Raw genomic sequence first — 25,309 nt, forward strand, 5'->3', positions numbered from 1 at the left:
TGTGTGGGAGGTATGAGTTCACCATGGTTTCTCTTATTCTTCAAGGTTGAGGAGAAGGTGAGTAGTGTGCAGAGAGGAGTGGTGAGAGAGATGGGGATGATGAGTGGAGAAGTGTGTGTGAAAGAGGAAAATGATAAAGTGGAAGAGAGAGTGTGGCTGCATAGCATGGGAAAACTGGGGTCCACTAAAAAAATCATAGCTCACATCTGTAGCTCCAAAAATCATGAAAAAATTTGGGTGATTATTCAGAGCGTGGGCTACATTTTCTCTTTTGACCATTGATCCAAATTCGGAGTGGAGATAGGTGCCAAAATTCTCACCAAAAAGCCTGTTTTTTAGGCCTGCAAAAGTCTTTTAGTGGTCCCCTCCTTTGTTGAATTTGTACAATGCATCCAAGAGTGAGCCCCTCCTTTGTCATATTATAATACAAAGCATTCAAGTTGCCCTTGACCCATGCATGGAGGAGGATTATTGGTGAAATAAAAATATATACATGGTGGGACTAGTGTATGGACTATTCATGGACTTTAGCTCAATGAGCACATGGTGTTAGAATAATGAGTAAAAATAATAATAAAAATATGGAGGAGTTATGGATATGGAAAATATTGGAATCATATGATATGGTCCCTCCTTGAATTATTTTGGGTGAAAGAGAAAATGTATGCAAGTAAATAATATAATAAAAGTAACCAATGAGTAGAATCAATTTTTTGTTTTTCACGAGGGTGAGGGTGAAAATGTGGGAGTGATTTGTATAAAGGAAAAATATGAGGTTAGAGTATGTACATATTGGCAAAAAAATAAAATTATGGTGTAAGAGGATGAAAGAAGGTGTACATAGGTTTAATAAAACACACACCTAAGTAGAAATATTTAAATAAAATACCAAAATAATTATAAAAAATCCCTATATTTAGGCCATATATACAATGAAATATTTACACACAAAGAGGCCATAATATACTTTTATTTTTATTATTTATTTTTTTTTTTTTTTTGCTCACCTAGCCCAGTGACTAGCTAGCTGAGGGTTTTTAAGAAGATATGGGAAAAGTCCCGTGACTCACGCACGCCTATGTACAGTGAAATGGTAGGGATAGCCACAGTGTTTGGGTGATTTTGGTAGGGTGAGGTAACTCACTGTGGCAATTACAAAGAGCCGAAAAAACGACTATCATTAGCCCTCCCCCTGGATGATGGTATATTCATGTACCATCATAGAGCATCTTTTCCAAAGAGAGTGCTTCAGAGTCCTTGACGAGATCTTCATTGTTTGGCCCCTCAGAATTTTGGCTGGAGTTACACTCATGCTTCATGTAACAATACTTACATAAGACAGCGGCCTTTGGACAGATCTTGGGTAGATCCTTTGGTAGAAGGCGACTCAAATAGGGCTTCAAGCGATACCCGTTTACTTTCCTGGAGTGCTCTTTACCATTCAAGTCCATAAGCTGATAGTAACTTGAATTGAAAGCCTTCTTGACTATGTATGGCCCTTGCCATCTTGTTTCAAACTTGGCATCAAAACGATTGTCAAGTCGATTGTCATACCTTAGCACAAGCTCTCCTTCCTTGATGCCTTTGTCCTTCAGTTTCTTGTCGTGCGTTTCTTTCGCTTGTGTGGCTTTCCTCTTGTAGCACTCATATGCTGCTTCTCTTTTCCACTCAAGCTCCACTAACGTAAGAAGTCGATCCATCCATGCCTCTTGATCATCTTGTGCTCCTTTGCATGAAGTCGCATTGTTGGAATGTTGAGCTCGATAGGCTGCAAAGCCTCTTGACCATAGACCAAGTGAAATGGTGAACTCCGTGGCTTCCCTATATGTGGTTCGATATGCCCACAAGGCACCATCCAAGAAGTCATCCCATAATTTTGTCTTGTTTTGCACCATCTTTCTAATGATTCCTGCAATGACACCATTAGCCTTCTCCACCAAACCATTTGACTGTGGGTAGTATGGTGTGCTATGACGATGTAGAATGTGAAGCTCTTCACAAACTTCTGTGAGCAATCCTTTTCTAAACCCTGGACCATTATCAGAAACAATCTCCAAAGGTGTGCCAAATCTACAACAAATGTGAGTGTAGACGAATTTGCTCACTGTCTTCTCATTTACCTTTGCCACACTTTGTGCTTCCACCCACCTAGTCATATAGTCTACAGCCACTAGAATGTAGAGTTTACCATTTTTTGTCCTAGGCAGAGGACCCATAGCATCAATGCCCCACTTTTCAAAGGGTCCATTTGCAAGCACTATTTGCCTCGGGCCATGCACCAACCTTCTATTTCCATTTATCTGACAAGTGTGACAGCTTTTACACCAATGTTGAACATCCACATGCAAACTTGGCCAAACATACCCCGAAAACAAAATCTTCTTCACAGTTAATTCTTGGGCAAAATGACCACCACATGCCTCTTCATGCAAACCTTTTAGAATGGCTGGAATTTCCTTGATAGTTGGTACTCGTCTGCACACTTGATCCTTCCCTCTTTGATAGAGGGAGCCTTCTAGGAAGAGATATACGCTTGCCTTCTTCATGAGTCTCCTCTTCTGAGCTTTTGTGAAGTCTGGTGGAAACTCACCCTCCAAAATGTAGCCAATGATGGGAGCCAATGACTCCAATCCCTGGTACCTCGGTTGCTTGCACAGCAGCCACCACCATGATGACCTGCACTTCTTTCTTTACACATGCAACGGCTTGTTGTGCAAGTAAATCAGCATCTTCATTCTGTTTCCTAGGAATATGATATAGTTGCACTTCTTCAAATTGATTAAACAATCTACGAATGGCATGAACTTTTGTCCGTAAGCTCTCATTCTTGCATGCCCAAATGCCTAAAATCTGTTTAACAATGAGAAGTGCATCTCCCTTTACCATGAGGCGTTGTATCCCTTGGCCAATGCACATCTTCAAACCATGAAGTAGAGTGTCATATTCTGCTTCATTGTTGCTAGCTGAACTTGGTAGATTGAACTTCTCTTTCATGACCACCTCTCCACTTGGGTTGAGCAACACTAGCCCTCCCCCTGCTTTTCCTGTGGCTCGACGAAAAGCTCCATCAAAGAACAAAGTAAAAGCATTAGGAATACTTTTTGGTGGTGGCAATGGTAGGGTCTTTACTTCAGGCACCTTAATCTCCTTTTCGTGCACCCTATAAGTGAGAATCCCTGCCAATTGTGCACGCACACTATCTTCTACCTTGAAAGAGTATTGAAACTCTTGCAACTCCATAATCCACTTTGAGATCCTAGTACTAAGATTCATTTGAGATGACACCCAAGGGAACAAATTTTCTGCAGTGAGAATTACAAAAGGTTTTGGTAGCAGTAGGATCTAAACTTTCTCACCGCAAACATGAGAGAAAGCATCATGAGTTCTGCTTCTGTGTAGTCTCTCTCCAAAGCATTCATGACCCTACTAGCAAAGTAGATGGGTCGCATCCTTGTACTGTGGGGATCTTGTTGTAGCAACACAGCACCAATTGTTTCTTTCCCACACTAGAGCTAACAAAGAATGTGTACTCCCAACAAGGAGGCATGAGTGTTGGTAGCTCTGACAAAATGACTTTAATGTTACAAAAGTACTCTTCAAGCTCATCAGACCATGCAAATTCTACTTGTTGTGTCAACTTTTGCAAAGGGTGAAGTAACTCCGAGGCTAAGTGAATGAAGCGTGACATATACTTCACCTTTTGAATGAATGAGATGACCTCCTTAAGACTCTTGGGTGATGGTAGCTCAATAAGAGCCTTTGCCTTCGAAGGATCCACTTCAATGCCTTTGTAAGAAACTTTATGACCAAGCAAGATTACTTCATCCTCACCTATATGGCACTTGTCGGGGTTGAGTTGACCTCCCATGTCGTAGAGCTTCTTTAAACCTTCTTCTACCCTTTGTAGATGCAATGATTTTGAGCTATAAATACAGAAATCATCAATGAACACCCTAATTGACTTTCCAAAGAATGCTTGAAACACCATATTCATGAAACGTTGGAATGTTGCAGGAGCATTTGTCAGACCAAATGGCATGACTCTAAAAGCATAACAACCCCAAGGAGTGATAAAGGTTGTTTTCAATTGATCCTCCAGTGCAATCCCTATTTGAAAGTAACCTGAGTAACCATCGCACACAGTGTACTTCTCATGACCAGCTACCTCATTTAGTATCTCATCCTGGAATGGGAGGGGAAAGTGATCTCTCTTTGTTGCCTCATTGAGGGGACGGTAATCCACACACACCCTCCACTTGCCGTTCTCTTAGGAGTGACAACAACAGGAGAGACCCACTCTGAATTCTCCACTGGATAAATGAACCCTGCTGCTAGAAGCTTTCTTACCTCCTTGAGTAAAGCCTGCTCCTTGATGACTCCTAGCCTTCGTAGCTTCTGAGCCTTAGGTGTGGCCTCTGGCTTCAACTCAATTTGTGTTGAACAACATCTACTCCACGCACATCGGTGTAGTCTTTAGCAAAAAGCCTAGGAAACTTCCTTAGCACACATTTGAACTCCTCTCTTTCATCCTTTGTAAGTGTTGTTGATAGCATACCTTCCAGCATCCCTTCATCTTGATCACCTTCGTTCTCTTGAGGACCTACCTCCTCCAAGCCTTGACAAGAGGTCTCTTGGTTGCTTGGCTTAAACCTTACCCCCATGACTTCGATGGAAGACTCCTCTTCAGTAATGCTGCCGCTACTTTCTTCTTCTGAAGTGCTATCGGTCCAACCTTCTTCCGTCTCACTTTGAGATGATTCTTCATGGAGCTCCTCTTGGCGTTGCTCCTTCATGTCAAAGACAACCTTCTTGTGATTGTCATTCCTGCAAATTAATTTCCACTCTCCCAATCCTGCAAAGCTCGCATTTTCATTAGCCATGGTCTTCCTAGGATAAATGGTAACCATTTCCTTGGTAGACATGACATAGAAATCCACTGCCTTCTTAATGCCAAAGGCCTCCACAAAAACATTTTTACAAATGCCTACGCACCTAGCCTTGCTATTGTTTGCCATCTTGACCCTAATTTCAGGTGTCTCATGGATGTGCATGCCTAGTTTTTGCATGAGTCCCTCTGTCATGATGCAAATTTGTGCACCCCCATCCACTAGACCTTTCCTAACCAATCTCCCTTTGATGTAACAGTCTAGCACCGGTGTAATGTCCTCATTCATTTCAGCTTGTGCAATTTTTACAACAGGCACACTCTCTTTTACCTTTCTCCTAGTGCTAACTGCCCTTGTTAAATCCCTCCTAACTTGTGGACATAATGCAAGAAATTGAGGCCATGAAATATCAGGACCCTTACCTCTCATGTCTTCCAACAAGTTGTACGGAGCCATACCATGTCCAAGAGGGAAGTCTTGGAGGTTGATACGACGTCGAGTCCTCTTGGTTTCCTTGGTTCCCTTTGCCTTCTTGCCTTGTCCATGGTCACTCTGTGATGTGACTCCTTCTTTCTCTTTACCTTTTCCTCGGCCACGCTTAATTCCATTGGCTTCCATGTCAACCTCATTTGAATTTGTCACCTCTACCACATGCACATTTGGATCTGGCAAAGGTGGAACTCCTTCTACCCCTTGTGGAGGTGGTCTTGGTCCATTTGGCCTTTGTAGAAGCCTTGGTTGTTGACCAGTTCCTTCACCTGCATTCATCACTGGGTAATTCAAGTTAGGCCTCCCTGGCTCCCCACGGGGCCAAGGACAATTATACATCCCATGTCCAGACTCTCCGCAATTCCAACATTGCAAGACTCTCCTAGGTCGTGGATCTCGCTCTTCAGACTTCTTTGCTTGTCCCTTTGGACCTACAGCTTGTGCAAGGTGAATTGACAGGCTGCTTAAAGATTCGTTTAACTTCTCAATTACTTCCGCCGTTACCTCAGGAAGCTCCCTCGATGTTGATGCTTGTGACTTACCTTTGGGTCTAAGACCTTCTATTGGAACCTCTCCCCTTAAGCACTTGAGTTTCCTATACTTCTCAGCAGCCCTAGTTTCAGCTGCATCAAAAGTAGCAGGTGCACCCGCCTCAACTTTTACCTTAAGGTCAGGAAAGAGTCCGGCTATGAACCTCTCCTTCTTTAAAAATTCTGCACCATCACCAGGGTTAGCAACATTTCGTATCCATAGAGCCCAAAGACGTAGAAACTCTTGCTTGTACAAGTAGTAGTCATCTAAGTCTTTTTGCTTATGAGAAACAATGTCTTGCCATAGTTTTTGAGTGTTTTGGGGATCAAAGAAGTATCTCTTAAAACGATTCAAAACTTCTGTGTAATTCCCCTTAACTTCCTCAGGCAAAGAGTCAAACCAAGTACTAGCATCTTTCCTAAGGACCACCTCAAACATTTCTACACGTTCTTGATCGGTTACTATCCTCTTGATACGGCAAGACATCTTGAAATTTGCTAAAAATAATTCTGCATCCTCTCCAGGCTCTCCAAAGAAAAGAGGATATCCAGACATTTGGCGTTGGCTCTCCATTATTATGAAAGATTACAACACGAGTTACAATAAGGGATACAATAGAGATCTAGAACCACTCGCCTGCAAATGAAGAAGTGAGAAAATACCACTCTAGGTTTTCTTCTTCAGCTATCCAAGCTTCAATAAGGTCTCGATTTGTTTGATCAAAACAAAAGGGTAGACTATTGATGAGCTCTAAGAAGGGTTGAAATTCTTCAAAGCTAAGGCGATAAACAGAAATCTCTAGAACTTCATTTTCTGGATCCAAAAGAGCAACCACGTCCCAAGTGATAAATTGCACTTGCTCTACAATTCCCAATGCACAAGCGGTTTGTATAAAAACTAGATCTTCATGCTCGTCGAAGGCCGTGAGAAAGTAGCAATTGACTAGGAGCTCCTTTCCTTCGAGTTCCACACAGTCGGAGTGAGGCAACCTTCTCACAATTTCATAAAGAACATCCTCATCAAGTCCAATCAAGTTTGCAAGATTTAAAGACTCCACTTGTGCTACAAAATTCCTGGACAAAAACTCCTTAGGATTATGGTTAAATCATTCAAAAGCATAAAGAGATTTACAATGTCTCTATGAACAAAGTGTCATAGAAAGTAGAGAAGGATGAGAATTTATACAAATTTGCAATCTTCTCTATGCTCTCTTTATTAAGACAAGCTCTGAATAGCTCCCTATCTCCTTTGTTGAAAGCGAAAGGAAGACTATTAATAAGACGCAAATGAGGGAAAAATTCACCAAATGTGAGTCTATGAAGCATGAACTCTGGCCGCAAGTTTCCTGAAGAGTCTTCCTCAATGGTGAAATGCACTCGCCAAACGCCAAATTTCACTCTATTTACCAATCTTAGGGCACACACTAGTTGGATGAATGCGCGGTCTTCCTTAGTGCCCAACAACAAGAGGAAAATGGAATCCACGCGTAGGACCTTCCGTCTTAACTTCACCACCCTCTTGTTATGAGGGAGACGCCTTACTACTTGCTCCTGCAACTCAATTGGTAATAGAGCTAGATCTCTAAGGATTGAACTTTCACTGCACACACATTCCCAGTTAGAACAAATGATCGTTTTTTTGTTTCTTGTAACAACTTGGACAAAGAAAAAACAAACATACACACTACTTTGCCGGGCTGCACTTCATTTTAAAATAAAATGAACACATGTACATCAAAAGAAGTGTGGTAGTTGATGAGAGGTAGAATGACAGGGTTTGGTGATGCAAGAATTTCTCCTGCTCTTTGGGCACCAAACATGAACACCATTCGTTGTTGAAAATGGATCTTTCTACTAATTGCAACGTTTATTCTAATGTGTGGAGTAAAATGAAAGGGAAAAACCTCTATTCCTGGGCCATTATCCATGGCCTATGCATGTCCTAATGCTTAAAACAAAACAAAAATATAGACGTCCAAACTAAGGTCGTACCTAATGAGAGGCAAAATAAAAGGATTTACTGAAGCGTTTATCTCGGCCAACCTAAGAGGACCTAAAATTCTACGAATGACACGTTGAAATTGCAACTTAGTACTAACAATTATGTGTACCTTTTGCCTTGCAATGGGAATGAAGGGATCATACAAATCTTCGTGATTCATGCAAACTACTTGACTATGCTAAAGGTTGATTCTACACAAAAATACACAAGCCGTCCTCAGTGGGGGCACCAATTTGAGGCGGTCCGGGGCGGGCAACAAGAAGAGTGGCCTCTAGACACCCTTCAAGGCTCCCGTGCTGCTCAATGGGGCTGGGGCACAACACAACACAAAACCAAAACAACCAAACCCACCGCCAAATCCCAACTACACAAGGGCACCACCTAGTTTAAGAGCGAACTAGGACGCAAAAGAGGAGAATCGTTAGAGCAACCCCAACAACAAGACAAACAAGCAAGGAATTTACACTAACCCTAACACCAATGGAATACTCTCACACACTAAAACACGAGAGAGAGAGAGAGAGAGAGAGAGAGAGAGAGAGAGAGAGAGAGAGAGAGAGAGAGAGAGATAGTGAGAGATGAGAGAGATAGAGAGAGAGAGAGAGAGAGAGAGAAGAGAGAGATAGAGAGAGATAGCTCGGGCTGCTTTGAAACTATCGGCATGATCAAGCAAACACAATTATATATTTAAGAAAGAGAGAGAAAGGGGAGGGGGTGCTTGTTGCATTAATACCTTCTTACAAATCTGTCATGACAAATCAAAGTGAGATTAGTACTTGTTCAACATAGCTTGCATAAATTTCACCACAACACATCACAAGAAAAGCCACCCCAATCACTGTCTTAAGGCCAGGGGAGTCCTCTCCACCCTGTCGCCCTCTTACAGTATGTGGGATTTATGGCTAGATTGATGACAACACCAGAGACAAGCTATCAAGAACTTAACAAAAAAAAAACACCAAGACACTTACGCATCATTGTTGTCCATTACTTCACGTTGGAAGGGAGACAAAGTATCCAAGCTTAGTCCAAATCCACCCTCCTTGATTCAGCGAATGTTGGGCTTACACTAGTAGGAGAAATGATAGATTTCCTACTCTCAATTGAATGATCACTCTCTCTCTTACAATGGCATAGATTTCCCTTGCTAATCCCCTATTACAACACATGCATAAGACAATGAGCTTCCACTCAAGAGCTCCTTCTAGAGAGGTTGAGCTTGGCTTCTCAAGCTATAGCATAGTGCTCTTGCTTATGGCTCCCCCCTTTTATGCTAGCTACACCCTCCTTTTATAGCAATTTTGAAGGCTAGGGTTACTCCTCTAACCATGGTTGGGTTAGATTTTCAGCAATTTATCTAATTTCTTTGCTTGGAATTATCAAGAAGTTGGTGGGGAAAGAGAGAGGAGAGAAATGGAGGTGATAGGACTTTTCATAGTGGGTTAGTGTTAGTAGAGTTAGTATTAATTTACAAATGGAATTGAATATTTACAATGGGAGTATCCATGTAGGATACAAATAAGGAAGAAAAAACTCTTAAGAGGTAAGAAAAGGTGGATTTCTTACAAGGTTGATGCTCCAAGTGTCTTGAGTAGGGCCAATTTTGACGCTTGTTGACGGTCCACTAGCTTTGACGGTACATTTTTTCTCCACTCTTGACCTTCCTTGAGAGACAAGGTAATTGAAGCTGAGTAATCAACCACCATGATGCTGTCTTTTAAGAGAAGAGGCTGAATTTTGTGGTTTTTTGATAGATATGGGTAATTTGGAGGAGGAAAAATGAGACTAGGTGGTCAATTTTGGAATGGAATTGTGTGTGGGAGGTATGAGTTCACCATGGTTTCTCTTATTCTTCAAGGTTGAGGAGAAGGTGAGTAGTGTGCAGAGAGGAGTGGTGAGAGAGATGGGGATGATGAGTGGAGAAGTGTGTGAAAGAGGAAAATGATAAAGTGGAAGAGAGAGTGTGGCTGCATAGCATGGGAAAACTGGGGTCCACTAAAAAAATCATAGCTCACAGCTGGTAGCTCCAAAAATCATGAAAAAATTTGGGGTGATTATTCAGAGCGTGGCTACATTTTCTCTTTTCACCACCACTCCAAATTCAGAGTGGAATAGGTGCCAAAATTCTCACCAAAAAGCCTGTATTTTAGGCCTGCAAAAGTCTTTTAGTGGTCCCCTCCTTTGTTGAATTTGTACAATGCATCCAAGAGTGAGCCCCTCCTTTGTCATATTATAATACAAAGCATTCAAGTTGCCCTTGACCCATGCATGGAGGAGGATTATTGGTGAAATAAGAAATATATACATGGGGGACTAGTGTATGGACTATTCATGGACTTTAGCTCAATGAGCACATGGTGTTAGAATAATGAGTAAAAAATAATAATAAAAATATGGAGGAGTTATGGATATGGAAAGATATTGGAATCATATATATGGTCCCTCCTTGAATTATTTTGGGTAAAAGAGGAAAATGTATGCAAGTAAATAATATAATAAAAGTAACCAATGAGTAGAAATCAATTTTTTGTTTTTTCACGAGGGTGAGGTGAAAATGTGGGAGTGATTTGTATAAAGGAAAAATATGAGGTTAGAGTATGTACATATTGGCAAAAAAATAAAATTATGGTGTAAGAGGATGAAAGAAGGTGTACATAGGTTTAATAAAACACACACCTAAGTAGAAATATTTAAATAAAATACCAAAATAATTATAAAAAATCCCTATATTTAGGCCATATATACAATGAAATATTTACACACAAAGAGGCCATAGTATACTTTTATTTTTTATTTATTTTTTAATTTTTTTTTGGCTCACTTAGCCCAGTGACTAGCTAGCTGAGGGTTTTTAAGAAGATATGGGAAAGTCACGTGACCTCACGCACGCCTATGTACAGTGAAATGGTAGGGATAGCCACAGTGTTTGGGTGATTTTGGTAGGGTGAGGTAACTCCTGTGGCAATTACAAAGAGCCGAAAAAACGACTATCAGCGTATGATGTCTCACTATGTGATTTTGGCACCTCAGGGCTTCAACCACCAAACAGAAGTGTTCTACATGCCATTTGAAAGTAATCCACCAAGTTTTATCCAATTTTGGATCATAAAATCCATTTCCCTTTCAAAATTTTGCCAAGAGCCTGAATTGGACTAAACTGGCCAAAACTTGACCAAATGGGATCCAAACTCAAATCCAAGCATATGACACTCATGTATACACTATCAGCTACAAGCACAACCAATATGAAGTCATTCTGACACAAAAGACATCATACACGTATGATGTCTCAAGCATGTTTTTTTAGCCCAGTTGGCATATTTTTTCACCTACATTGCATCCTTAGGCCCTGAATAGCTCATGTTTCAATTTTCAAGTCATTTGAATAGTTAAAAGCTTCATTTCGGCTTTTCAGTACTAAAAAGGCGCTAACTTCTGAAATTGGAGTTACAGGATCCATGGATTCGCTAAGTCATCGGCAACTAAGAGAAAAAGACCAACCATCAAGGATGCTCTTGCAGAAGCAGAACCAGAATTGATATTCCAACAGAAACCCTCAAGCCAACCAAGACTTGGGTGGAGGAAGCAGTACTAGAAAAAGAGGGAATAAAGATCTACCAGGGGACTTTCAAAGATCCTCAAGGGCAATCGGTCGATGTGCCTATGATCCCACGAGAATTAGTGATTATAGCAGATCAGAGAACATCAGCAGATACCTGGAAAAGGCTGACTTACACAGGTTCTTCACCTCGAGACCATCGGGTTAGACACAAGAAGAGTGTATGAGTTGGCAACATCCATTCAGAAGGATGGGAAAGCCACGTTGACAGCCATGGATGGAGAAACAGTTGAAGTACAGATCACTCCACAGCTCATTGCAGATGCATTGAAGCTGCACAACAAAGGAGTTCTGTCAGAGAAAGAAGGGAGGCCATAGAGGTCTATGGATCAAAGAAACAAAATACAACCTACGGAGATATGGCAGATCAACGAGCTGCAACCTTTGCCGATTTACAACCAGTTTTTCCATGTGTGCAGTAAAAGACCACAGAAGTATACTACACCACCCCATGCCATTGCGACAACCATCACATGGGCACTGAAGAGCAACGTGCCAAAAGAGGTGAATTATGCTCAATACATCCACGAGCAAGTAATCGCCATGCACAACCAGAAACCAAAGTACATAGGAGGAGGAGAAATCCTAACAAGAATAGCTTATGAAGCTATTGGAGCTAGAGATCAAGGGCCACGGATTCCCTCCCAGAATGAGTGGCTTAGAGAAGCGATGAGGAGGAAGAACAGCAAGAAGTATCCAAGAGGGCGTCCACAAGAGCACGCCGAAAACTAGAAATAGTTTCAGAACATGAAGAGGCTGTGGACGAGCCGCTCAAGAAGAAAGCGAAGAAGAAGCCGATCCCAACAAACCAAAAGTCAAAAAGCCGCAAGAATGGAAAGGCTGGTAGAGCAATTTAGAGCGGAAAGAGCTCTAAAGGGGGACTTCGAAGAAATGTGGGTGCCGGACCCCAGTAAAGTCGGAACCAGCTCAGCCAGGCCACATGTTGATCAATATGATCAATATATTAGAGCTTATGAGGAGTCGGAGGCCATAATTGAGCAGCAACCTGTCGAGCCTTATACTGAAGAGGAGTACAACTTTTAAAAGCTGAGCTGAAAAAGGACGACAAGGGAAGAAGAAAGTAGATGAGTCTACTGAACCTCAAGAGAAAGACGGGCAAGCAAACAAAGGGAAAGCCAAGATGACTGAGGACAATCAGCCCTCTTCTACTGTTGTACCAACCCGAAGAAGATGGAAATTATTGTGGAGGAAACCACAATAGAAATAGAAACAGAAATTATGGAAAAGCCAGAGGCCAGGACCAAGGAAAAGAGAGATAGATCTAGTTCAGCAAAAGAAAGATGATTATGAGGATCTGGTAGCGATCGGATACAGTGAAGAAGAGGCCTGGAGGCAGTTTATGGATATCCCTACGGAAAAACAAGATGATCGAAAGGGAATAAGGAAAAGACAAGGGTACAATGGAGAGTAAAGAGAAAATGGACGACCGAAGCCATTGGAGGTGGTGCAAAACTGTCAAGTTGACAGATGAAGATGAAAAAGACATGCACATGGTGCATGAACTGCTCAGCAAGAGTAAAGAAAGATCCAGAGCAAAGGAAGTAGCACTTGAGACAGCAAAACAAAAGAAGCAGAGTTGCAGAAAAGTTAGAGAATGCTATGACTGAATCTGAAAGTCATAAAGCATCACTCTACGACCCGAAAACGAGAGAGACGGCTTGATACTCCAACTAGCCGAAGCTTCAAGAGAGGTAACAAGTTCACAGGAAGCAAAGGAGAGAATAGAAGATGAGCTGGAGGCAGCCAAGGATGAGCTCATTGAGCTAAGGAAAGAGTCGAACTTCAAGAAAGGACAATCACGAGACTCAGGACCACCCCTAGAGCTAGCAGAGCAGGAACAGAACAAGAGGGAAAACCTCGTACCAGCTCTGGAAGAGCAGGTCAGAAGTTTGCAAAGAGAGCTGAGGTTAGAGCAAGTACAAAGATTGCACATGGCGGAGGGATCATTGGCTGCAGAGGAGAGGTTCACATCAGAAAACCAAACACTAAGGACAGAAAATGAGACCCTCCGCAAACAGCTCCAAGACCTCCAAGAGCAACAAAGAAGAGAAACAGAGCCACCACAAGAAGAAGCAGGGGGAGCAGCCATAGAGCTACCTGAAACTGGAGAGCAACCACAATTGAAGATCCAGCCCCAGTTCAAGAAGTGGCCTCGACTTCAGGAATCTCTGAAGAAGAAGAACAAAGGCTCCAGGACCAAATAGAAAAGTCAACAGAGGAAAGTGCCAAGGCGGAAATGGAATGGGAAGAGGAGACTCCTCATCTCCATTAGACTTCAAGGTTTAGACACAAAAGTGCTCCATGAAGAGTGGATGCAACCCAGCCTGCCTTTCCCTCTGATGAAATTTGAAGTGATAAAGACGAAAAAGAGAATAGAGGAGGAGCAGTATGTCGCTCTTTACGAAGGCGCCCATCACAAGGATGAACAATCAAAGAAGATTGTAGATTCTCAACCTAGATGGAGGAAAGGTTGGCTGAACATATACCCAGCCTACCTCATCTACTTGGTAGAGGCTCCAAAGGAGATTCGGGAGGATGCAACCTTCTGCCTGTGCCAAGAGTCAGAAGCTGGAAAGAGCATGGCAGGATTGCAGAAAAGAAGCCAAATTGGCTTAATTACCCAAGGATGCCAGGACCAAAGGAAGGAGAGAAATAGGTAAAGCCTACATGGTGAAAACCCTAACGGGCACCATCAAACTCTTTACTGGCTCTCCTGACCATTTCGTGTCAGATGCTAAAGAAAATCTGCAGGACTCTCTTAGCATGCATTGAAGTGTTCGCGCCAGATAAAGCCACGACCTCGAGTCTACTATCGACGGCCGACACAGTGACGGATATGATGTGTATGATCTTTCATTGCAACCATCACCAAAGGTGTTACATCTCTTGTACCAAAGAATTATGTTTTTACCTAGCTTCCACATGCAAACATTCGAAGAGCTTTCTACACCGGCTTTTTCACTCACGAAAGCAAAATATTTGGCCCAACCTTGACCATCGCAACCTACGCTACGAATCACATTTGCAGATGCTCAAGACGACAGACTCTATTGATCAAGCCTAAAAGTCATGTCAGGGACGACATGAACGCGGAGGGGGGGAGTGTTAAGCCAGCAGAGGATCACACCCGCATTTTTGCTCACACCCATCATTTTGTAACCATTGATTGTAATAAATGTCTTTCCGACATTAATTTTGATTTGAGCCATTCATTAAGTAACGGGACTCAATTGAGTTTTCCAGCAGCTTGTAATCCCGAAGTAATTTCACCTGTTGATGTAAATAATTAGAGATGTTCTCACCTCCAAAGCGGAGGTATATAAGCCAAAGTTTTGTAACCTAAGAGAATTCAATTATTAATCAAAGTGAGTTTTTGAGCGCCGTGACTGTGTCTGAGAGAGAGAGAGAGAGAGAGAGAGAGAGAGAGAGAGAGAGAGAGAGAGTCTTATCTCCTTGCTACGCGAGCTACGGGACCGCCATTGGAGAAGCGACACCGCCATTGTGTTAGCAACGGTGAGAGCTACGCACAGATACCAAGAGTGCGCGCTATCGGCTTCTACATGTGGTAAGTTCCTACGAGCTTCGGTGTGAGTTTTCTTCCAACTCGTGTGTCGGAATAGAGCGTGCAACATATCTATAGAACCACAACGAGTAGAGCTACACATTAGTATCATCGGGGTCAAGTTTCGGTCACCTGTATTTTTCGACCTGTCTTCATACGCGTTTACCGCACGGAGTGGTTATAGGTTGATTTTACAGTTCAAGTCTTTAGGGTGTTGTTCTTACCTAGTGTATAGACTTCCCCTTGAGTTTGAGATCGATTCAATGATTCTAGATCCTGTTTCGTATAGCATTCGTTCGTAGTACGGATTTCAGTCACTTGCGTGTTTTAGAACTTAGATTTGATTTCCTTAGTAGTGATTGTCATTAGAAGGTCGAGTAGGTGATTTGACACCCACCTAGTTGTTTCCATGCGCCTGCGGGTCAAGCTTCGTCCTCGTCTGACAAATTCTGTTGTTGGTTGAGTTCTCGCTATTTAGCTTCCGCTAGCGGCGTAACCGCCTTAACACAAGCTCTTGCTTCGCAATCAAAGAGTGAGTGCCCCAAGAACCCAATATGTATGGGACTCAGCATTGGCCTTTACCCAATAATGTTTTGTAGGACACTGTTGTCTATCCACCAAAGCAAGCAAAGGTAACACAATGGCATTTGGCTTGTTTTTAATTTGGCTTGCACGAACATCTAAGGGTCGTTTTCCTGTGGAAGAATCCGCAGGTGGACGTTCAATTACACTTATGGGCATAAATATGGACAAAGGATCTACCATGTTATTTTGTTTAACCCTTTCTCTCAAAACATTTAAAGAGCTTGAACCTCTTGTATCAGGTGAAGAAGAGACACAGGACCAGATGGAACAATCTCTGATTCAGGAAGAAACTTAAACTCTTTTGGTTTACCTGACTTTTTGCTTTGTTTATTTCTTGTAGCAAGGGTTTGCATCATTGTTGAGGGGGGCATGTCCCTTTGAACCTCTTCATCACTAGAAGAGCTTGAATCTTCTTCCTCCTCTCCTCTTCTTCTATGTAGTCGCTTGAAGATGTCTTCTCTAAGCCAAAAAAGCTCTCCATCACTTCAGTATAGGCTCTCCCAAATGTCTACAACCATAAACAATGAAGTTCCTTGAATATTTCAAGCTAAAACACAAAAGATAAAAAAGAAACAATAAAAATTTAATTCTTACCAAGCCTCGTGTTTGCATGGCATCAATCATCAAGTCTCTTGTGCTTACAGAATTCACTTCAGTGATCTCAAAGTCTTTCAATAGAATAAGAACAGCAAGGAGACTTGAGTCTTTACACTGAACAAGAAAATAGATCCTGTTGTTTCCTTTCTGCTCTTGTACTTTATCGATGCGCCTAGCAAGATTAAACTTATTGACATCACTTGAAGGTCCTTTATGTTTCGTAACAATTAAAAAAGGCAGTTGTTGAATCAATCAAGTGCTTTTGATCCCCATGACACCCAATGCATGTTCGAATTAGAGTTGTAGAGAAACACACACAGCTTGGAGAAGACGAAGGAATCTCAAGGCACACACTGGAGAGTGTATTACTTAGTGTGCAATGGAAAGATAGATAGCCCTAGAGTGATGGGCGTATATACAATGCTCGGGGGAAAAAACCTCCTAAAGAGGGAAAAAATGCCCGGCGGTCCTAGTGTGTTCACACACATCACTACCACATGTATATGGTAACAAATCGCCCCTGGAGTGATGCGGTGAACGAGAGCTGGCACATGAGTAAAGGGAAGTGCCATGCCCTAAGGACATGATCAGTCCACAAAGGGGAGTAAGCCCAAAGCTTTGCGGAAAGCTTCAAGCTTCTCACGAGACAATGCCTTTGTGAAAAGATTTGCAAGGTTGTTCTGTGTTGGCACATAAGCCAAGCTGATCTCTCCTGCTTAGAGCCTCTCCGTCACATAGTGGTAATGCACCTCAATGTGATTTGTGCAATCATGAAAAATTGGGTTCCTCGCAACTTCCAATGCGCTCTGATTGTCAATGTAGATAGTGTTGGCAGTGTCCTGTCCAACACCCAAATCAACCATAAGGCGTCTGAGCCATACACACTCAACCGTAGCTGTGAAGACTTCCCTGTACTCAACCTCACAACTCAAAGTGGCCACAGTAGGTTGCTTCTTGCTCAACCATGATATACATGAACTGCCAAGCATGAAACAAAAACCACTTGTGGACACTCTCGTGTCAAAACAACCAGCCCAATTTGAGTCCGAAAAAGCATGTAAGTCTTGCGGCAATGATCCCCCCTTGGGATAAAACAAGCAAAGATGTAAAGTGCCACTAAGGTAGCGGAAAATCCTCTTGACAGCCTGCCAATGCTTAGACCTTGGGCTATGCATAGATTTGCTGACCTGTGAGATTGCAAACTGAATATCCGACCTCGTGTTGCATACATAAATGAGGCAGCAAACAATAGTTTGATAAAGAGTGACATCAGCAAGATCACCAGCATCATGTAGACTCAACTTCAAACCTGTTTCCATGGGAGTGGCAATAGGTATGCAATCCTCAAGTCCAAACTTACATAGAAATGTCTCTATGTAACTTTTCTGACACAAGGCAATACCACCATCACACTGCTTAAACTGTATACCCAAGTAATGATGCAACAGCCCCAAATCTTTCATCTTGAAAGTAGCATTCAAAATAGCCTTAAATTCAGAAATATGTCTCTCATTTGGTCCAGTGATCAGCAAATCATCAACATAAAGAACCACAATGAGAAGTACATCACCCTCACGCTTTACATACAATGTGCTTTCTGTTGGACTGTTACGAAAGACTTGTTTGACCAAATGAGTGTCAGCTTTCTCATACCAAGCACGAGGAGATTGCTTCAACCCATACAAAGCCTTGTTACATTTGTACACTTTTTCCTCTTGTCCTTTTATGACAAGACCGCGAGGTTTCGTTACAAAAACTTCCTCAAATATGTCACCATTCAAGAAAGCAGTAACAATGTCTGATTGATGTACATCCCAACCAAAATGAGCTGCCAATGCACATAGAAAACGCAAAGTAGTCATACGACAAGTGGGAGCAAAAGTCTCTTCATAATCTATGCCTTTTTGCTGTGCATAACCCTTTGCAACAAGTCGAGCCTTATGGGGATCAATCTCACCATCCGGCTTGCGTTTCAACTTGTAAACCCACTTTGTACCAATGGCCTTTTTGCCAGGAGGCAGATCACATAAAGTCCATGTGTCATTTTCTATGAGTGCATCATATTTTGATTGCATGGCAGCCATCCAATTTTCTGAATTCTGTGCTTCATCAAAAGACAGAGGCCCCTCAACATCATGTAAGCTAGACACAGCCAAAGCATAACAATCTGATGCATAAGATGCATGGCGAGAGCCTAAACAGGTACGACTAGACAAAGGTGCATCCAATTTACTGTCACGCAAAGTGTGCACCAACCATTTTGGCATACCTCTAGCCTGCTCATTTTCAGCCCTTTCCTCATCAAGTACATCATGTACATCTGCATCAGTAATAGGCTGATCTAGAAATTTTTTAGAAACCCCCATAGGCTGTACATTTGCCTCATTGGAACTTACATTCGTATTTCCACCACTGAAAAGACGCAACAAAGTGTCATAAATGTCCTGTGAGCTTACATTACTGTCTCTAGTACATGATAGCAAGGGCTGAACACAATCTTCCACAAACACTACATCCCGAGAAACCAGAATACGTTTTGTTTGTGGATGATACAACCTCTTACCTTTGCTTTCAGCACTATAACCAACAAAAATACATTTGAGAGCCTTATCATCCAATTTTATGCGTTGCACTTGTGGCACCAAAGCATATGCCAAACAGCCAAAAACACGCATGTGCTCAATAGAAGGCTTTCTATCATGCCATGCTTCATATGGAGTAATAGACTACAAAGCTTTCGTAGGACACCTGTTAAGTACATAAGTGGCACACGATGGCCTCAAGCCAAAAAGAATGCGACAAAGCTTGACTTTTGACCATACATCGTGCCATTTCCGTGAGTGACCTGTTTTTCCTCTCAGCAACACCATTTTGCTGAGGTGTATAAGTCAATGTACATTGGTTTTTTATCCCTCGACTAGCCAAAATGCATTAAATTCATGAGACATATACTCCCCCCCTCGATCAGAACGGAGGGTGCCCATAGTACATTTCGAGACATTTTCAACCATAGCCAGAAATTTTTTGAAGCACATAAAAACTTCGGACTTCGCTTTAAGCGGAAATACCCATGCATGCCTGGAGTAATCATCAATGAAAGTCACGAAGTACAGGTAATTGCCCAAGGAGGGAGTTTGCATGGGCCCACAAACATCACTATGCACAAGCTGCAACCTGCATGTAGCCTGAACTGAACCATCCTTTGGAAACTTAAAACGTTGCATCTTACCCAAAATATAGCCTTCACAAACATGTTTGACAGGTGCTTCAAGAGGCGGCAAAGAAGCAACCATATCTGATTTTTGCAAACGTAGCAAACTGGCAAAATTCAGATGACCAAAACGTGCATGCCAAAGTTTTGCATCTGAAATAGCCCTCAAATCTGCAACAGCATTTGAAAAATTTTGTCCACACTTGTCATACAAAGTGAGCTTATACAGCCCACGACACAAAAGGCCAGATGCAACAATTTCATCACCAAAACTGAGATCATGAACTGTACATCTGTCATCCACAAATTTGACTACAATTCCAAGTCTAGCAAGTGCGGATACAGACAAGAGATGCTTCTTGATTGTAGGTACATAAAGTGCATCAACAAGTGTGAAAGAAGTGCCATTAGCAGCAGTAAGCACAATCTTTCCAACTCCCTGAACTGGATAAGAGGCATTGTTGGCACAAGTGACAGAATTCATTTGAGGGACAGACTCGAGAGAGGTAAACAATTCACGATGTGAGGTAATGTTCTTTGTAGCACCACTGTCGAAATACCACACACGTGAATTTGCAGCAAAACTGACAAGCATGCATCATGGACATCAGGATTGTAAGTGCACTCTACACTAAAAGCCCATTTTGCATCAACATCAACATCACAGTCTCCTTTCACAGAAGACTCAACAATGGATGCATTTGTAGTGGAACCAACATTTGCAGTGGAACCACCTTCTTTCTTCTTAGCCTCTTTGGCCTTCAACTTAGGACACGACTTGATCAAGTGATCATTAGCTTTACAATAATGGCAACGCATCTTCTTTTTGCCCTTATCACCAGACTTTCCAGACGAATTGCTGCCAGCAGAAGCATTAGGAACATAATTTTTTCCACTCGCAGCAGAACCATAAGAAATGGCTGCATTACTGTTACCACCCTTTCTTTGAGAAGCAATAAAATCCTGTTCAACTGCACGCTGCCTAGTCCTGTTTTTTCTAGAAAGTGACTCTTGCAACAGCAATGTGCATAATGCATCAAACTTGACAACTTCAGGATTTCCTTGGGTCATCAATATCCAAGTACTAGCAAAAGTCTGGTAGGAATTTGGTAAGGCATCAAGAACAGTCTGCACAAGGGAACTGTCTGAAATGACTTCACCTGCAGAAATAATTTGCTCATTGATATCCTTAACATTAGCAAGGAAAGTGTCCATATCATCTTCCTCATGCATAATCTTCGACTCCAGCTCTTTACGCAACAAAGAAATTTTAGCCTCATTGCGGCTTGCATAAAGACCTGCTAGAATATCCCAAGCCTGTTTTGCAGATTTTGCTGAACGGATGTGAGGAACAATGGTGCGCTTCACAGACAACGCAATCAATGCATGAGCCTGCACATCCTTTATATCCCAACAAGCTTGTTCTGTGGTAGGCAAAACAACTCTAACAGCAGCAATCTTTGCAGCAAGACCTGCAACATCCTCAACATTGCCTACATCCTCAGAACCAGGACGTACATCAATGCCCTGCACAATGTTCCAGACGCCCTTTGACACAAGAACATGTTGCATCATATAAGCCCAAATAGGGTAGTTGTCCCCATCCAACTTTTCCTCAGCAGCAAACATATTGAACACATTTGTGTTGTTGTTGTCAGCCATGGTAAATGCTGCACATGATGTGAGAACTGCCCGAAAATAGGAGAAACGGAACGGGAACAACCTGTGCTATATAGCACAAACTGTAGAAGACTATAAGGCAACTGTTATGCAGAAAACGGCACTGGCAGAAATTCTGCACAAAATGACGAAATAGCCTATGCAGTACTGCCTGTAGTGGAAACGGAGGCCGAAATGAGCCCAAATCGAAAATCTGAGCAGACCAAGCTCTACGAGCTTGCCTGAAGTACTTGTCGACCTGCGAACGCTCGCCAAAGCTCACTGAAATCGGAGAAAGTGAGCAGGCATGTATTGGAGCAACTAGCGACTAAGCCCAAGAGGACGCAACCTGCTCTGATACCAATTGTTGGAATTAGGGTTGCAGAGAAACACACACAGCTTGGAGAAGACGAAGGAAGCTCAAGGCACACACTGGAGAGTGTATTACTTAGTGTGCAATGGAAAGATAGATAGCCCTAGAGTGATGGGAGTATATACAATGCTCGGGGGAAAAAACCTCCTAAAGAGGGAAAAAATGCCCCGGTGGTCCTAGTGTGCTCACACACATCACTACCACATGTATATGGTAACAATGCAAAATGCCCAAGCGTGCTCATATTTGGGTTTTGCAGGAACATTACCCTAAATATGTGTTTCTTTTGAGCTTTGAAGGGTTATTGCTTTTCCTGAAGGTGTGGGTTCTATACTCTTATCCTTTGGCTCCTTCTGGTGATTCTCTCTAGTGAGCTTAGTCGACGGCTCACGAAGAAATTGTTCTGCAGCAAGAATCTCCTGATGAGAAGAACGAGGAGGACTTCTAAAAAGCTGTGTTGCTTGAAGGCATGGGCTTCGTGGTGCAGGAAATTGCTGAGAAGACATTAATGTACCTGAGTGCCCCCCTGAGCTTGAACCTAGCTGAGGTTGACCGGAAGTTTTCCGCTTTGAAGTCACTTTAAGCCTTTTACTTGCTTGAAATTGTTGTGAGTGAGATGCCATGACCTTCAAAAAAGACACAATCATGACAAAGAAAGATTAGCATATAGGCAAAATAAAGTATAAGAATGCGTTATGATGCCAAGCAATGAAATAAAAGGTGTAGAATCTGGGTTTATAAAGAGCCTCTTTTAGTCATATCAAGAGTAGTGAATGTAATTTAGAATCCATGAGATGCAACAAGATAAGAGTTTAGGATTGTGGAATCTCCCCACACAGGAAAGTGTTGTGTGCTATCTAGAACTTAGTAGAAAGTAACAAAAACGATGGTTTGGAACTTCATAGTATCTATGGTAAGGATAAATAAACAAATATTTTTACAAACACGTCTAGACTCAAGTGGATTGTAGAATCCATTTGGAATACCAAAGAAGCACGAAGGGGACATAACAATGGAGCATATTGGTCAATGTTAGAAGAGAAAAAATGACAACAGGACGACGGTGAGTGCATACTGCGCGATTTTGTGGCTGTGGCGTGTGTCGAGGCCGACAGTGTTTTGATGGCATGATGGATCTGACATGTGCATGTTCATTCTGGAAAAAATATTTGAGACAACATGCCCTCACCGTTGTCCTGTTGTTTTTTTTTCTCCTTTTGCACCACCAAAGCGCTCTCTTTTTCATCATCTGTGCATGGCTTTTACTGAAAAAAACCAATTGCGTACCTTTTTTCCTGTTTGTGGCTCTAGACGCTATTGCTTCTCTTGTCTTGTCACGTTTGCTAGAGGGGGGTGTGTCTTTGTACGTTCTTTGCCTTAAACGTTGTAGTTTTTGGATTTCAGAATCCTTTTATTTTTGAAAATCGAATTATAGAATCCACAGTCTCTGTAAAAACGGATTCTGAAATCCACAATTTCGTAAAAAACGATTTTTGGAGACCAAAGTCTCGGTAAAAACGGATTTTGGAATCCACAGCCTCTGTAAAAACGGATTCTGGAATCCACAATCTACGTAAAAACGGATTCTAGAATCCAGAATCTCTGTAACAACGGATTCTGGAATCCAGTTTTACAAAAAATTGGATTCCAGAATCTACTTCATTCATAAAACCGGATTCTGAAATCCACTTTTGCAAAAAATTGGATTCCAAAGTCCATGGACTTAAATTCTAGAATCCTCTTAGTTGGATTCCAGAATCCAGTTTTTGACAACATTGGCTTTTGGAATCCCTCTTTTTAACAAAATTGGATTCTAAAATCCATGTTTCTAAAAATTTGCAATCATAACACTTAAGATTGCACAAAGTTGGATTCCAGAATCCACTTTGATTGTCAAGTTGCATTTCACATGCAATATTGGCCTTAAAAGTTGGATTCTAGAATACAACTTTATCATAGGCTCCAATTCTAAAAGAAGTTATACTACTCTTGTCTTTCTTGAAAAATATTGAACCAATAAGACATGTCTTTTTGTACAATTTAGTTTTTTTAACTGAAAATATTCTAAAAGTTTGTTATTTTATGAAAATAAACAATAGGATCCTGGAATCCAAATTTTTGTTCCACTTTAGATTTTAGTCATTATATTGTGCTTCACTTTTTGAAAAAATTACTTATGAAAAAACGCAGTTTGTTTTAGCACTAAAAAATTTTAAGTGACCTAGTTGTTTTTCACATTTTCTACAATTTAACCTAAAAACGTCAATTTCTAAAATTCAGAATTTTAAAAACTTAAAAATACTAAAACCTTTGAATTAATACTCCAAATATTGAATAATCCAAAAATTCTTGCTTACCTTGAAAAAGGAATTGTTAAAAAGAAGCACAATTGCAAGCGAGTGCGATGAGTGCTCTAGAGCTTGGAATACAACTTTTGCATGTGAAAAATGAGACCTCCGTCCCCTTTTAAAGCCTCTTATTTTTTAATATAATATACTTTTATTATTTTAAAAAATAAATATTATTAAAAATCCTTTATTAAGTCCCCCTTTAGAGCTATTATCATGCAAGTTGGTTCATTTTATTTGTCACACTCTACCAAATGGAGCTTCTAAGTAGTCCTAGTAATGTAGAACCTTTTTGTCCTTCTATGTCACTAACACGTTCTATAAACACAATTTTCTTGCTAGTGAGGGAACTCCAATTTCTAAAAGGTGCTCAAGAAGAGTTTTTTTTGATGTGGTGGAAGAAGAACTACAGCATCTTCATGGGAATGAAGCAGTTAAAAACACATACCATGAGCAACGACGAACTCAAGGGGTAAGAGGTCAGAGAAAACAACGACTTCTTTCAAGGCGAGAAGTTCGAGCAACATCTAGAGAGTTTTGTTGTGCCAAAAACTGTTTGAGAAGCTTAGGGTTTCAGAAAATCCAACAAGAGCGTAGCAACTTTTTCAACTTAAAGAGGGGTCCACAAAATGTATTCTTGAGGTCATGTATACGTTGCTCCACCTCCTCAACAAAATATGTTGTATCAGATGTTGCTGTTTGCAGAGCGAGTTTCCTGAAGGTATTTGGCATAAGCAATTTAAGAAATCATATCAAATGTGAGCCAAGAAAGTGTTTCTTTAGCATTTAGCACACATGAAACCCCCCAATATTGTTTCCTCAAACAATGGTTGGGAAATTTCATCACCTTTAATGGAGAAGTGGTACCTAACTCAAAATTCACACATCTACCCGACAAATTTACTAAGCAAGAGGTATACAATTTATATGTGGAGTCACAAAAAGATAGTCTAAACTCCACTCTTTTGCTACCATCTTTCTTGCAAATTTGGAGACAAGAATTTCATCATGTTAAAATTCCCAAGAAGAGCAGGATGGGTGTTTGCCAGATATGTGCAGAGTTAAAAGCAAAGCGAGACAGCAAAGACTACGGAGGAGAAATGTAAGTTATTTTATTTTGGTTAGTTAAATTAAATTACTTCTCTCAAAAATTTCAAAAATCTAACACTCTTCAAACTCTTTTACAGTGCCCATTCTACAAGCATTGAAAATTCACAGGGAGAAGCAAAGTACAGAGCGCCAAAAGCTAGCAAAGCACAGGAAAAAGTGTTTAGAGAAGAAAGACAAATATCTAGGCCTAGTCATCGATGGCATGTATCAAAAGAAAACATTGTTGCCACATTTTATGCATCCTCCAAAGAATCTCAAAGAGGAAAAATTCATCCAGCTTCATGTTGTTGGAGCCTTAGTTTTCAATGGTGTCATGT

The 25,309-nt window shown here is 41.4% G+C and overlaps 1 pseudogene; it reads right to left on the reverse strand.

Annotated features, from left to right (window-relative positions):
• The window catches only part of LOC147448779 (uncharacterized), a 40,388-nt pseudogene extending 18,231 nt beyond the window's left edge, over positions 1 to 22,157 (reverse strand).
• Positions 22,158 to 25,309: the final 3,152 nt, after the last annotated feature.

The sequence above is a fragment of the Adiantum capillus-veneris genome, chromosome 10, assembly GCF_014529385.1.
Source record: "Adiantum capillus-veneris isolate H3 chromosome 10, ASM1452938v2, whole genome shotgun sequence".
Taxonomy (NCBI): domain Eukaryota; kingdom Viridiplantae; phylum Streptophyta; class Polypodiopsida; order Polypodiales; family Pteridaceae; genus Adiantum; species Adiantum capillus-veneris.